The 17,031-nt window shown below is 38.4% G+C and overlaps 1 protein-coding gene across 1 annotated transcript in view; it reads right to left on the bottom strand.

Annotated features, from left to right (window-relative positions):
- LOC135711062 (uncharacterized) overlaps positions 1 to 11,479 on the bottom strand; it is an 84,792-nt gene extending 73,313 nt beyond the window's left edge. Inside the window, exon 1 of the mRNA XM_065233806.1 lies at positions 11,299 to 11,479. The gene's annotated coding sequence lies outside the window, so the exon portion shown is untranslated. The remainder of the gene's footprint in view (positions 1 to 11,298) is intronic.
- Positions 11,480 to 17,031: the final 5,552 nt, after the last annotated feature.

Raw genomic sequence — 17,031 nt, forward strand, 5'->3', positions numbered from 1 at the left:
TCGTCAGGGGGTAAACAAAGTGCTAGAGCACTCAAAATTGGCCAATAGATGCTCTGAAACACAATGTATCAACATGCCAAAATTGAGCTCTGAAGGACGTTGTTTACTCCCTGACGATAATATAATAAGGTATTGCCGAAGTCGACATTTACCCTAAACAAATTACTCGACAAACTTTAAAAGTTGTGGCGTTTCGATTAATGAGGGTACACATTAATCGAAACGCCACAACTTATAAAGTTTGTCGAGTAATTTTAGGGGAAATGTCGGCTTCGGCAATACCTTATTCTATTATCGTCAGGGAGTATTCCAGTATTTCCGAATTCCATGAAACTTTGCATTATTTTACGCTATGGGCAATAAATCAAGTTTGTGTTGGACTCGGGCCTAATTTATCAAAATGGCATATGTGATGTTTTAATACATCATAGCACGAAAAAGGCTCCTTTAATCGAAATGACGTGAGGCAAAATTTTAGGAAACTGAATTGCCCTTTTCAGAAAAATAAACAAACTCACTGTATACAAAATCAAAATGTTTGGTCATAACATGAAAAAAACTTCAATATTAAATCATTTATAATTTTTATTTTATTTTTTATTTATGTTTAATGCAAACTTTTCTGGGCACCTAAGTTGATACAAATAGTATACATCAACATTTAAAAAAATTTCACATATTATTTTTTATTATTTTTTAGACTTGCGGCCACCACGCCAAACCACCGCCGACAACGTTTTTGAGTCGGAACGCCGCCGTGTTGATTTTTGTTACGCCGCCGTTATAATTTTTGATACGCCGGCAATGTAAATATGTGTTTTGCACTTTTATATATTATAGAAGACGTGTTTCTTGCCAACCACTGCACAGAACTACACAAAAAAGACCAAACTAATGGTATTTTTACTATAAAGCAGATTTTATGAATCAGTCAACTGATCCGGAGATATGGGCACAACATGTTCAGTTTAGTGTGTATCAATAGACTATGATATATCATATAATATATAGACCCCTGAGCAACTGGTCAAGTTGTATTTGGCGTTTCGAAGGCTATTGATGATGCCGTGCCATAACTGATTAAGCTATTTAATTCAGGATAATTATAACTACTGTGAAAACCACCAGTTCCAATAGTGTTCCAAAATGTTGCAACGATGTTTTATTTATTTATTCATTTATTTATGTCGTCAATCAATCGTAGACCAATTACAATGAGTACTTATTAACTATGTCTTATATATTATTGCCTGGCAACCCTTGAAAAGAATGCTTTTTTTAGTGTTATTTTATTCATTATTATATCAATTGATTAGGAATATGCGTTATAGCAGGACATAATTCTATTAAAAGGCCCATTTTTAGCATAGTCTGTTCTTCGATTGTTAATGTAAAACAAATTCCTAATCCTCAGAGAGCGAGTGGGAGCATAAAAATTTATATTTTCTAAAATTTCCGGAACATTAAACTCTTTGAGCAATAACATCTTTTATAAATATTACCGTGGCGAAGATTCTTCGTTTTTCCCGTCCATCTAAATTTATAAACAAACATCGTGATTCATAAGATGGACGTGGTAATCTCGTTAAAACTAATTTTCGAAGGGCAAACAACAAAAACTGTTTATGATCTGACTCAATGCGGTTTATATATGTATCTTGATACGGAGCCCATACTACGCTACAGTATTCAAGAAGAGGTCTCACATAGGCCACATACAATTTTTTGATAGTGTAAGGATCATTTAAGTGCAGACTAAATGTTTTGATAAACCCTAGCATGTTACTTGCTTTATATATAATGTTATTGTAGTGATCTACACATGACAACTTAGAGTTGAGAACAATGCCTAAGTCCCTTACTACACCTTTCAACTGTTTTCTCATCAAGGGAAATTGTGTCATTTACCATGGCATGCTTTCTTGTAAACGATATAGAATTACATTTACTAACGTTAAGCTCTAACAAATTCTTCTTACACCAAGTGTAAAAAATGTCAACATCTTGCTGAAATAGCTGTAGATCAGATGCTTTAGATATTTCCATGTAAAGTTTCATGTCGTCTGCATATATTGAAACATGAAGCAGCTTCAAAATGTATTCTATATTATTGACAAATAAGATGAATAGTGGTGGACCAAGATGCGAACCTTGGAGCACACCAGATGTTACATGAACGACAGACGAAAATTTTTCTTCAAATCTTACTCTTTGCGTTCTCCTTGACAAGTATGACTCGGTCCACTACAGTAGCCTGGTATTAAAACCTAACTTGGATAACTTGAAAATCAACAGTGGTATATCCACTCTATCGAACGCTTTACTAAAATCAGTATATAATGTTTCTACGTAATTTCCCTTAGCCATTACATTTAAAGCATATGTTACAAAATGTATCAATTTAGTATGTAGCTGTAGATCGACCTTTAACAAATCCTGTTAGGCAACAGTTTTTAAAATGGTGTTATCTGTAACAAGTCACATATACAGTTATACAATATTCTTGTTTGAAGTGATGTTTAAAATGTGTCATTTTGACAGCCACCATAGTAAAGACTCCTTCAAACTAGCGCAATTTATTCGCGGCGGCAGCGGTAGCGAATAAATCGAGTTTGCCGAGGCAACGAAATTTGCGCAGTTACCGACACCTGAGCTGCAGTTTTGCCGCTGTGTCGCCATCGTGTGCAATGGATTCGTTGTCGAAAAAAGTTGCGCTTTCCTGGCAAGCAGATGAAACTTCCTGGACTTGTAATATAACATTATCATTTTAACAATATAACCATTGATCTTGTTGTCTCATGGGGTTTGAGTTGTCGGATGTTGGCCACTTTCTGGATTGATGATTCGCATGATAGATTTTGGCTCATGTAAGATTTTGGCCACACCCAGAATGGTACCCGGAACACAGAGCCAACAATTCAAATCACGTCTCAATATTCTCTCGTGATACCAGGTAACTCAGAAAATTGTCAAAAGATTCAGGTGATCAGAGTTCTTCTCTAGATATTTTTTAAAGACATCACTATGAGCAGGTATGACACCTGAAGATATTATACTATCCGACAATTCAAATCTCTTCTCGCAGATATTCCCTCATATAAATTATTCCCAAGCCCTTGTTATTCAGATATTATTTTGAAGGTTTACAACTGTCCAACAATTAAAATCACACTCCAGATATTCTCATATAATACCATTCTATTATAGTAAGGTATTTTGGAGATATCTTTTTTTTTCTCTGTTCGGGACATTACACTACTGCGACCAGTAATTTGATCTATTGTAGTATATCCCGTGTCCTTAGTTTAGTGCATGGCGTATTACTTCATCCCTATTGAGAAATGATGAAGTATTCGGTTTTGATACAGTTGTCATTGTTGCCTTCATCGCAAGGAATCGATTCTAATTGAAAGGTATTTATACCCGTCGGAGTTGGAACACTCTCCAAAGGCGCGCCCCTTTGTCAGTCAAAATAGGATTCCTTAGCAACAAAAACAAGCAATGACACCGATAATGACCATGCATCAGAACCCTAGTCTTAACCACTTCAAACTAGGGAACAACGAATAGAAGATTAGGAATCACAACTAACTCAGTTTTTCCTTGTTTGAAGATCATCCTCGGTCTAGGCAACCCGAGGCCTTATCACTATCAACAAACAAATCATATCTTTAAGATATTGTGGCTCCAGTCCGCATCGTGCTCTCTTGCCGTGCGGATCTATTTGCTTTTTGCTTAAGGAAGTGTTACTACTACCTAAAGCTACAACAAATTTAAACAGCACTTTTCAGTGCTCAACCTGTAAAAATTTTCTACCTTGTTCAACTCCTCTTATTCCTCTTCGATCCTTGTTTGGACCCTACCCGAGGTAATCCTTCTTGGATATCGATTTGGAAAATTCCTCTTCGATCCTTCAGATTCTTATAGTAATCTGCTTGGAAGTCGATTTGCATAATCGCATAATCGCACTTTTCAGTGCTCAACCTGTAAAAATTTTCTACCTTCTTCAACTTCTCTTATTCCTCTTCGATCCTTGTTTGGACCCTACCCGAGGTAATCCTTCTTGGATATCGATTTGGAAAATTCCTCTTCGATCCTTCAGATTCTTATAGTAATCTGCTTGGAAGTTGATTTGGATAAAAATTTACTGCCGCCATGGCGCCTAAACGCAAAAGAAAGGGGCAAACTCTTGACCCCCCTTCTGATGAAATTAATTTGAGTAATCAATTTGATTTGCTCACGGATGATGAGAATGATCCATCATCCAAGAAAAATTCTAGTAAACTTTCCCGGCTTAATGCCAAGAAAGAAAAGATTCCCCCTATTGTGATAACCACTACCGATTTCCATGCTCTTCGCATGGAACTTTTGAATTTCGTGAAAGTTAAGTTTTCACTACAAATTGGACGTCGGGGTGAATGCCGTGTATTGGCTGAAACCTTGGACGGATTTAAATGTCTTCTCAAGTATCTTACGGAGAAGAAGCACAAATTTTTTACTTACGACACCAAAACTGAACGTGTGTTCAAGGTTGTCATGAAAGGACTGCCCAGTGGTGAATCCCTGGATCAGATCAAAGATGAACTGGCAAAATTACTTGGAGTTGTGCCACTCCAAGTAATCAAAATGAAAATGAAATCCCGTCCTGGCGATTCGCGCAACGGGATTTCTAATGATTTTTATTTAGTTCACTTCAAGTCTAGTGAACTAAACAACCTTAAGGCCTTAGAAAAAGCTAGCCTTATGCTCCATGTCCGAGTGAAGTGGGAACACTTCAGGAAGACTGGAGGAAATTTCCAAAACCTCACTCAGTGCCGTAAGTGCCAGGGATGGGGTCACGGAACTAAAAATTGCTACATGCCAGCTAAATGCATGAATTGTGGTGATTCCTCTCACGCAAAGGACGACTGTCCTGTGAAGGAGAATCCTAAGAAATTTAAATGTTCAAATTGTGGTGAAAACCACAAATCCAATTTTTGGGAATGTAAGACTCGCAAAGCGATCCTACAATCTCGTTCTAACCGACAGGTAAGAAACGCTTCACGTTTCCGACCAGGTACAAATTCCTCTGCTGGTAACAACGGTCAGCGAGGAACAAATTCTACATTCGTACCCGTAGGTACAAATATCACCCCTGCTTCAAATGTTTCATCTGTACCTACTCCCCTCGCTGCTAACAATGTTCAGCGAGTTAATGGAGCTACCTATGCTGCTATTGCAGCGGGTAGAAATCAAAATACTAACCAACGTTCTAACGGAAATTTTGACAATTTTGACTTAGGAAGCATTACTGCCCCTAAAATGGAATTTTTACAGAATTCATTAATTGACATGATTTCTGATATGCTTAAATCTAACTCCATGTTTGATGCTATTCAAACTGGAGTAAAATTTGCTAATAATATTGTCATGACTTTAAAATTCAGTAATGGATTTTAAAGCATTAAACATTTTAAATTGGAATGCTCGATCTCTTAAAGATAATGAAGACGAGCTATTTAATTTTTTGAGAGTTCATAACGTGCATATTGCCGTTATAACTGAAACGTTCCTTAAACCTGACCATAAGGTTAAGAAGGACGCAAATTACTTGATTTATAGAAATGATCGTCTTGATGGACCCTGTGGTGGCGTTGCCATCATTATTCATAGACGAATCAAGCATAAAATTCTTTCTTCATTTGAAACCAAAGTTTTTGAAACTTTGGGAGTTTCTGTTGAAACAAAATTTGGACAACTTACGTTTATAGCTGCTTATTTGCCATTCCAATGCGTAGGCCAGCAAAAGAATTTTCTCAAGGGTGACCTCCAGAAACTTACCCGTCATAGGTCTAAATTCTTCATTATTGGTGATTTTAATGCAAAACACCGCTCATGGAATAATGCTCAAAGCAATTCCAATGGTAATATTCTGTTTGATGATTGTTCTGCAGGTTATTACACTATTCAATATCCAAACAGCCCAACATGCTTTTCTTCTGCAAGAAATCCCTCCACTATTGATTTGGTCTTAACTGATTCATGTCAACTTTGTAGCCAATTGGTTACCCATGCTGACTTCGGTTCTGATCACCTTCCAGTAACTTTTGAAATATCCCAAGAAATAATTTGTAATCCCAACAGCTCTACTTTCAATTACCATAGAGCTGATTGGGAGCAGTATCGAACATTTATGGAATATAACTTCGATCCAAACATTCCTTTGCAAACCAAAGATGAAATTAATTATGCTCTTGAATCTCTGACTACTTCTATAGTTGCAGCAAGAGCTGCCTCAGTACCAAAATGCGAGGTTAAATTCGATTCAATTATAATAGACGATGATCTTCAGCTCTTGATCCGTCTTAAAAATGTCCGTAGGAGACAATTTCAAAGAACACGCGATCCTGCCATGAAAGTTATCTGGCGGGATTTGCAAAAACAAATTAAAAAGCGATTCTCTGCCCTGAGGAACAAAACTTTTGAAAATAATGTTTCTAAATTAGACCCGAGTTCCAAACCCTTTTGGAAACTCACAAAAATTTTGAAAAAACCTCAAAAGCCAATTCCAGCGCTTAAAGAAGGTGGTAAAATTTTGATCACAAATTTGGAAAAAGCTCATAAACTTGCTAAGCAATTCGAGAGTTCCCATAATTTCAGTTTGGGTCTTACTAGTCCTATTGAGAATCAGGTTGCTCGGGATTTTCGGAATATTTTCTCTCGGGAAAATATTTTTGATGATTCCTGGGGGACTGATTTGGACGAAGTAAGGTCTATAACTAAAAAATTTCAAAATATGAAAGCTCCAGGTGATGATGGAATTTTCTATATCCTCATCAAAAAACTCCCAGAGAGTACCTTGTCTTTCCTGGTAAAATTATTTAACAGATGTTTCCATTTGGCATACTTTCCTGATAAATGGAAAAATGCAAAAGTTGTTCCAATTTTGAAGCCGGATAAAAATCCAGCTGAAGCTTCTAGCTACCGTCCAATAAGTTTGCTTTCTTCAATAAGTAAACTTTTTGAAAAAATAATTTTGAATAGAATGATGCTTCACATCAATACGAACTCAATTTTTGCAGATGAGCAGTTTGGATTTCGCCATGGGCATTCAACTACTCATCAACTCTTGAGAGTTACCAATTTAATTCGTTCAAACAAATCTGAAGGCCACTCAACTGGAGTTGCTCTTCTAGACATAGAAAAAGCATTCGACAGTGTTTGGCATGAAGGTTTGATTGCTAAATTGAAAAAGTTTAATTTTCCACTTTACATTATGAAATTAGTTCAAAATTATTTAACTGACAGAACTCTGCAGGTAAATTATCAAAATTCCAAATCTAATCGACTACCTGTTAGAGCAGGAGTTCCTCAGGGTAGCATTCTTGGGCCTATATTGTATAACATTTTCACTTCGGACCTCCCTGATTTGCCTCAGGGTTGCCACAAATCTTTGTTCGCTGATGACACAGGCATTTCCGCTAAAGGAAGAAGTCTTCGTGTTATTTGCAGCAGACTTCAGAAAAGTTTAGATATTTTCTCTTCTTATTTACAAAAATGGAAGATTTCTCCCAACGCTTCCAAAACTCAACTTATAATATTTCCACATAAGCCCAGGGCTTCCTTTTTGAAACCTAGTAGTAGTCACATAGTCACTATGAACGGAGTTCCAATTTCCTGGTCAAACCAAGTGAAATATCTTGGATTAATACTTGACCATAAATTAACTTTTAAAGATCACATTGAGGGCATTCAAGCCAAATGTAACAAATATATAAAATGTTTGTATCCTCTTATTAACAGGAAATCCAAGCTTTGCCTGACGAATAAACTTCTAATATTTAAACAAGTTTTTAGACCGGCCATGCTTTACGCTGTGCCAATATGGTCTAGTTGTTGCACTACCAGGAAAAAAGCACTTCAAAGGATTCAGAACAAAATTCTGAAGATGATTTTGAAGTTGCCTCCCTGGTACAGTACTACCGAAGTACATAGAATTTCGAATGTTGAGACTTTAGCACAAATGTCCAACAAAATAATTAATAATTTCCGGCAAAAATCGTTACAATCCTCAATTGCAACGATCAATTCCCTTTATACTTAGATAAGATTTAGTTTTAGTTATTTAGTTTTAAGCTATCAATTGTTATACTGACATGCAGGTTTAAAAAACCTGTTTAAAATACTGAATTGCCAAGACAGGAACAATGTAAAAACACTTAGATATATATCATAACAATTAAGGCTGGTAAGTTACTGTAGTAACTAGAGCACCTAGGTTAAAAATGAAATGTAATTTATTTTGAATTTGGAACAAATAAAGAGTTAAAAAAAAAAAAAAAAAATAAAAAAAAAAAAAAAAAAAGATATTGTGGCAAGAAAGAAGGTTGATCTATAATTATTCCATCGACCTTCAGATAATCAAGAACCTGCATAATGTTCTCTGGATAATTTGGTGATTCATCTGGTTGATAAAATTTTTTCTGAAGATCTTTAACTGTTCAATAAATCATGTCTGTTAGATGTTCTCATATCATAGCAGGTTGATCAGGAGTTATTCCAGAGACCATCAGATGATCAAAGACCTGCATCATGTTCTCTGTATATATATTTTTATTCTGGAGGTCTCCAGGATAGTCATAAATTATTCCAAAAGCCTTAAATTTTTCAAAGACCAGCGTAAAATATGTACTTTGGATATTTTGTCAAGGCAATTACCAGGAATTCTGACGATCGGTCAATAAATCAAACCATCCAAATTTCACAGGATTGCAGGATCATCAGCAATATTTTCACAGACTTTTAGTTGACCAAAGACCTGCATAAAGTCTTTTGGATATTTTGTGAAGACTTTTGGTTGATCTTGTTTCACTTCAACAGTTGCAATTAATTTGACACGCTCTTCTTAAACAAACTATCCTGTGGAAAGCTTAGCATTTATTGCGAATTTCGTTATTCGTTTTGTTGGAAGGAGTTTCTTTTATTCCCGCGGGTTTCACGTAAGTGTCTCTGCTTACGGGCCCGTCCAACCCCTTTTGACCCTTCATACAGCAGTATGTTGAATTCAGAATGATGACGGAATAAATGTCAAAATCGGATTCTAGAAAAGTTAGAAATTCGACTAAGATCAAAACCAAAGACCAAAAGTTGTTGTTGTATGGTTTTTGTCAATTTGTAAGTGGCCAAAGTATCAAACATTTCAATAGGTTGCATTTTTCATGAGCTTATTTATAAGACAAATTTCAGAAATATTGGACAGTAATTTTTTTTTTTTTTTATTTATGTTTTTAATCCTTTTTTTTGTATTTTTCACTCAAAAAAACTATAAATAAAATTGCATAAAAAGACTCTATTTTCCACTACAACTTTGTCTCAGCCGACATTTGGATTAGAAGTAACGTTAATGTGCTACGATTTATTGAAAAATGTCGAACACGCCATATTGAAAAAAAAAATGCAAGACATAAAATAGCTTAGTTTTAACACAAATGTGAATCATTGCCCATAACAAACAAGAATGCAAAGTTTCTTGCAAATCGGAGAAGGTCGTATCTGATCAATGAGTCATTTGGCGTGGAACTGCTTATCGCGATTTATTTTTATGAGTCACCGAACCTTGGTATTTTCCCAAGCCCCTGAATATCAAAAAAAAATAAGGTAAGTCACGTCAAACATTTTTTTCGTATTGCGGATCTTGAAATTTCGTACAACTTTCCGTATCTACAATCTGATATATGTTCAGAAATCATTATTTTTCTCCAAACCCCAAAGTTCAAAAAATTCTAAAATCCTCACATCTCGAAGATTGTTTCTTGTTCGCGATTTTGTATATGTTTCAAAGTCTGGGAGCTTGATATTGTTCAAGTCCCGAATTATATTGTGTGACGAAATAGTGTCAGGTTTTAAACGCTTATAACATGACCATTTATGGATGGATTTTTATTGTTAGTACCGTTTAATAAGATGTGATGTATAATTTGTTTGGCTGTAAATTATTGAAAATTTATTAAAATTGTCTCCTTGACTATTGAGTATTATTATTATTATTTAGCTTTATTAAGGAGGCTTTCAGCCTTGGGCTGGTTCGCCTCCAATTCTATTGAGTATAGACAAACTTGGCCGATAGCAAATCTCTACCATTGACTTCAATTCCAGATACCAAAGCACTAATTAAAGCTCAAATAATAGAAGCACACTAACACTAACTTAAATACAACCAAACTTGATGGCCAAAATCAACCACTGGCTTTCTTTTCCAAATCCGGGAACAAAACAACACATTAAACAAAAAAGGAATTATGTACATGTTAAGAGAACCGATAGCAATTTCCTAAAATTGCTTCTTAAAACTTTCTCTTCGAAATTGTAACGTAATGTGCTACGACCTTTGGGGCTGTCCATAAACTACGTAGACAGTTTAGGGGGGGAGGGGTTTGGCAATTATCCACGGCCCATACAAATTTTAATAATTTTGTATGGACAATTGTCTACGCAGGGGGAGGGGGGGGGGTCAAGAATCCCAAAAAATTGTCTACGTAGTTTATGAACAGGCCCTTTTAAGCAAATGATAGAAGATTCAAAATCACTGCTGGTGTTTTGGCGAATGTCCGCGGTCCATACAAATGTTTAACTATTTTATTTGTATGGATGATTTTCAAAGCAGGGAGAGGGCGAATCCGAAGGCGAACCAGTTATGGCACTACTTTAAATGTGCATCCGTATTGGCAATAAAAAGAAATTCAAACTTTTATTTACATCAATTTACTAAACAACAAAACATCAATTTAGAAGTTATGGTTCTGTCGTCCGTAGAAACAGCCATCAATATCATATTGCATAGCTTGGTGAAAGTAATTCGAGCACCTTTTTTTGTTTTGTCCATCCACAATCCGCAATGTCTGTAGTTATTAAAGTTTTCGAAATGATAAATAAATTTCGAGCTCTGATCAAAATTAGATTTTGATCCCCACTCCCATGAACAATAATCAGAAAACAGCAAAAAAAATATATAACCCCGAGTGGAGAGGTACTATACTGAGGTGGATACACTCTGCCATTCCACACTCTGGCTCGTGCTTCGTTCCAGTTGCAAACCTTTCCCTTGTGGTGGCTTCGAAAAGGGGCACGGAACCCCGCTTGCGCTGGTATTTGTGCAAATGGATATATGGAACGGATTCTTCTGCTCTTTGCTGCTGTCTCGTCGAATGTGGTGTACCTTGACCAAAAAAAAATCAGTCTTCCATTGTTTGCCCCTCAAATCCGATTGCCACTGTTTTTTTCATCCAATCGAACACTTCCCCACCACGCAACTACACTTACAGCATCTAGACTAATCATCAAAGCTGACGAAATCAAGCCAAATTACTGATAAAACTAAACGCACTTGTCCGGAGCAAACAAAAAAAAAACTCACACACAGAGAAAATTATGTTCAGTCACTAAAAACTTCTTGCTAAAAGCCAAACGCGGAGTCAAGCGACAAAACAAACCGAACCGAACTGCTGCCAGTGACAGACTAAACAGAGAAACGAAAACGAACAGCGAAAAATGCAACACAAAAGGGAATGAAGAAAATTTTGCTTTCGCGGAGCGACCTATACGCTTGGACGATGAGGTCTACGAATCAGGAAGAAACCGATGAAACGTCAGAAGAAAAAGAGATCCTGAAAATAGAGTCGGTGTAATATAGTCACGCAATAAATCGTTTCACCAAGCGTTCTATGCACAAAACTTCATGTGTTTGACAGGTAGCGAACATACACTCACAAAATTCGACACATTTTAATTGGCGAATTTCCATGTAAAATTCCACATGATTTTCATGTGTCCACACATAAACAGAGTCCGCCCTAATAAACAAATACAATAAACGAACTGTATCCCGGATGGGTAAACTATCCCACAAATGGTTCGGATGATACCCCGAACACGTCGTTAACCTCTCTTTTATGGTTATTTTTATTAGGGCGGTGCACACAGAATTTGAGAACAAATCATTTTGATGAGTATAATATTGTATTCACTTTTAACCTCGCTTTTACCAGTCCATCATCATGAATCATTCCGCATCGAACGTTCGACTGTTTCGGTCTAGTGTTGCCTGCACTCCGTTATCAGTACTAGTTTTTTTCCCTATTGAGGTTTTTTTTTCAATCCGCTTTCACACTGAGTGGTGTTATAGTATACACAAGTGTAGTGAGCATCGCGAAATTGCATTTGCCGCACAACCGTTCGAGAAAGGAAGCAGTCATTTCCGGCCGAGTCCGGCAGATGAGCTGTTCATCTTTAGCCAACAAATTTCATCGCATCACGCCACTGCAACATCAAGGTCATCGAGTTCACCAGCCGGCGAGCCAGCCGGTGCTTTGTTGAAAACACTCGAGGGCAACAATAGAACGATCATCACCATCCTCACATCAGTAGATCATCGTCATCAGCCACACTCCGTGCGCTTGTGTGGAGAGTTAAGTAACAAACGGTTATCTCCCGTTCTCCGCAACCTGATTAATCTCCACACAGCGTTGATTAACTTTTCTGACACCTTTTTGTTTTTTCCTGAAAAAGTTTTCCTTTTTTTCTTTTTCACTTTGGTTTTTTTTTTTTGCTATTAATTTTTGCTGATTAATCTCCTTATAGTGTTGATTAACTTTTCTGACACCTTTTTGGTTTTCCTGAAAAAGTTTTCATTTTTTTTTTTTTCTTTTTTTTTTCACTTATTGTTTTTTTTTTGCAGTCTGATTAATCGCCCTATAGTGTTGATTAACTTTCCTGGCACATTTTTTTTTTTTGCTTTGTTGGATTAAGTATTATTTTTACCGTATATTTCTAGATAAGTTTTTTTTCTTATATATATATATTTTTTTTTTTTTATTATTATTTTCTTTTATTTATTTTTTTTTGTTTTCCTTACGCATATTTTTTTTTTTTTCTTGTTTATGTCGAAATCTGTTGCGGAGGTACTTAAGACCCCGCAATGGATGAAACAAATGATGGCGGGGGTATTTCGCTAGCAGATATCTCCGATGATGAGTCTGTTGAATCTCCATCATTCGAAAATCTGCTTCTCACTGAAGAGAAAATGGATACCTCAGGGGACTCTACTTCGGACCCCAAAACGAGCACTGGAGCTTACCCAAAGGTGATGTCTAAAAAACAGCCTCCTGCACCCCCTGCCCCCCCTTCTCCACCATCGCCCCCTCGTCCACCTGTTCCCCCTACTCCAACCGTTCCCTTAAAAATTTCTGCGACCCCCCGCCATAAAGCTTACCCAAATGGCTCAAAAGGTCCGTGGGTTGTTTTTTTCCGGCCCAAACAAAAACCTTTGAATATTTCTCGGATTTCGAAGGATCTGACAAAACATTTTTCGGCCGTAACCGATATATTTAAGGTGACGCCAAACAAACTGCGCGTTACCGTTGATGACCTGAAACAGGCAAACCGGATTGTTGCCTATGAGCTTTTTACGATGGAATATCGAGTCTACATCCCCAGTTGCGACGTAGAAATCGAAGGAGTGGTCACCGAAGCGAGTCTAACTTGCGAAGATTTCCTTCATGCCGAATCCTTCGGTATTTTTAAAAACCGTGCCCTTCCGAAAGTGAAGATTCTGGATTGCATCCAAATGCAATCAGTGTCTCTCATTGGCACGAAAAAAACGTACTCTCTGTCAGACTCGTTCCGTGTGACCTTTTCAGGATCGGCGCTACCTGACTACGTCGTAATTGGGAAGGTTCGACTGCCTGTACGCTTGTTTGTACCGCGGGTAATGAACTGCTCAAAATGCAAGCAACTTGGTCACACCGCTGACTTCTGCTCCAACAAACCGAGCTGCGATCAATGCGGCGAGCTGCATGCAGATGGTCCTTGCCGGGCTACCCCAAAATGTGTTTACTGCAAGGATACTCTGCATGCTTTGGTTGATTGCCCGAAGTACAAACAGCAGGGAGAAAAACTTAAGCGGTCTTTGCAAGCTCGCTCCAAGAGGTCACTTGCAGAACTCTTAAAAAACACCGCTTCATCTTCCCAAACCACCCCAAAAACCAAAAACACATACTCCATTTTGCCAGATGATGATCAGGGCTCTGACTCAGAGGTTGGTGAAGGTAGTCCCTTTGTGTTTAAAGGCAACACGAGAAAGCGATTAAAAAAAAACGTCACTCAAAATCCGCGTAAGACCTCTCGTATGGACTACCAACCTACCTTGACAAATTTAAGAGGTAGCGGAAATGTACCGAAACCCCCACCACCGGGATTTAAATCTTGTAATTTTAACAAGGACTTTCCGCCACTTCCGGGATCATCTAAAACCCCAGATATCCCAGTTTTTCAGCCAGAAAAACAGCTGAATAATCAGCAAGAACATGATGCCATGTTTACGTTTTCTGGAATTGTGGAGAGCATCTTCGATATATTCAACGTCTCTGACTCAACTCGGAACATTATTAATTTAGTGCTTCCATTCGTGAAAACTCTTTTGAAGCAACTAGCTTCTAGGTGGTCCTTCCTTGCATCGATCATATCCTTTGATGGATAATTTTCCGAATGAGGTCGGGGATATGATCTCTGTTCTTCAGTGGAACTGTAGAAGTCTTATACCGAAACTTGACACATTCAAATTTTTAGTTCACAACTCACTTTGTGATGCATTTGCTCTTTGTGAAACATGGCTTTCTTCAGACACCGATCTCCCTTTCCACGATTTTAACATTATTCGCCTTGATCGAGCAGATTCGTATGGAGGGGTGCTTCTCGGGATTAATAAGCTCCATTCCTTTCATAGAATCGATCTGCCTTCCGTGACAGGCATTGAAGTTGTCGCATGTCAGGTAAATATTCGAGGTAAAAGCCTCAGTATTGCCTCAGTATATCTTCCTCCAAGAACTGCGATTTCTCGCCAAGGTCTCTCAGATATCTGCTCAGCTTTATCTGAGCCTCGGTTGATATTAGGAGATTTTAACTCCCACGGTACAGGCTGGGGGGAACTGTACGATGACAACCGCTCAACCCTGATATACGACCTTTGCGATAACTTCAATATGACAATTCTAAACACTGGGGAAGTAACACGAGTGGCCAAACCTCCAGCAAGAGAAAGTAGATTAGACCTCTCCCTCAGTTCGAGTTCACTATCGTTGGATTGCTCGTGGAAAGTAATTCAAGATCCCTACGGTAGTGACCACTTGCCAATCAAAATTTCTATTACCAATGGTTCATCTTCCACTCGCTCGGTTGACATCGCGTACGACCTCACGAAAAACATCGACTGGCAAAAATTTGCGTCCGCGGTTCTCGGTGGTACTGATTCGGTTGAGATACTCCCTCCGCTGGATGAGTACTCCTTTTTATCGCGACTTATTGTTGACTGCGCTCTTCAAGCACAGACGAAACGCGTTCCGGGTGTTTTCGTTCGCAAACGACCTCTCACTCCGTGGTGGGATAAGGATTGCACCGACGCGAACAGCGAGAAGTCCGCCGCGTTTAAACGCTTCCGCAAACACGGTAAGGTCGAGGATTTCGAGCGGTACACCGACCTCGAGAAAACTTTTAAGAGCTTGATTAAAGCCAAAAAACGCGGTTACTGGCGTCGGTTCGTCGATGGTTTGTCGAGAGAGACTTCCATGAGAACACTCTGGAATGTCGGCAGGAGAATGCGCAACGTGTCATCACCGGTCAACGAAGACAAGGAGTACTCAGACAGTTGGATATTCAGCTTCGCGCAGAAAGTTTGCCCGGATTCGGTGTCGGTTCAAACCAACGTTCGTGATAGTCCGTCGGGTAGTAACGAAATAGATTCTCCGTTTTCGATGGTGGAATTCTCACTTGCTCTCCTCTCATGTAACAACTCAGCTCCAGGAATGGATAGAATCAAGTTCAACTTGCTCAAAAATCTCCCAGACGTCGCGAAGAGACGCTTGTTGAACTTATTCAATCAATTTCTGGAGCACAACATTGTTCCGGATGATTGGAGGCAAGTAAGAGTTATCGCCATTCGAAAACCCGGTAAACCCGCGTCGGATTATAACTCGTACCGTCCCATCGCGATGCTGTCCTGTATACGGAAATTGTTGGAGAAAATGATTCTTTTTCGTCTAGACAAATGGGTCGAGTCGAATGGTTTACTTTCAGATACGCAATTTGGATTTCGGAGAGGCAAAGGAACGAGCGACTGTCTTGCGTTGCTTTCAACTGAAATTCAACTGGCCTATGCGCAAAAACAGCAAATGGGTTCAGTTTTCTTGGATATTAAGGGGGCTTTTGATTCTGTTTGTATCGATGTCCTTTCGGATAAACTCCACGATAGTGGGCTTTCACCAATTATGAACAACTATTTGAGCAACTTGTTGTCTGAGAAATATATGAGCTTTTCTCATGGAAACTCGACAACTTCACGAATTAGTTACATGGGTCTCCCCCAGGGCTCATGTTTAAGCCCCCTTCTTTATAATTTTTACGTTAAAGACATTGATGGTTGTCTTGATGAAAATTGCTCGCTAAGGCAGCTTGCAGATGACGGCGTTGTGTCCGTTATAGGGCCAAGTGCACCGGACCTGCAAGGACCATTGCAAGATACCTTAGACAATTTGTCTACTTGGGCTATGAAGCTGGGTATCGAATTCTCTCCGGAGAAAACTGAGTTGGTTGTTTTTTCTAGGAAGCATCATCCTGCACAGTTACAGCTTCAACTAAAGGGTAGAACAATCACTCAAAGTATATCTTTCAAGTATTTAGGTGTCTGGTTCGATTCCAAATGCACATGGGGAAAACATATTGCGTATCTAAAACAAAAATGCCAACAAAGAATCAATTTTCTTCGTACAATTACCGGAACTTGGTGGGGAGCACACCCGGAAGATCTTATCAGGTTGTACCGAACAACCATCTTGTCGGTTCTAGAGTACGGTAGCTTCTGCTTTCAATCCGCGGCGAAAACACATATCTTGAAGCTGCAACGAGTTCAATACCGTTGCCTCCGAATCGCGCTTGGCTGTATGCACTCGACGCATACGATGAGCCTCGAAGTACTCGCGGGTGTTCTCCCACTGACAGATCGTT

The sequence above is a fragment of the Ochlerotatus camptorhynchus genome, unplaced genomic scaffold (assembly GCF_037179485.1).
Source record: "Ochlerotatus camptorhynchus isolate MF236.1 unplaced genomic scaffold, CSIRO-AGI_Acam_v1.1 ptg000417l, whole genome shotgun sequence".
NCBI lineage: Eukaryota > Metazoa > Arthropoda > Insecta > Diptera > Culicidae > Ochlerotatus > Ochlerotatus camptorhynchus.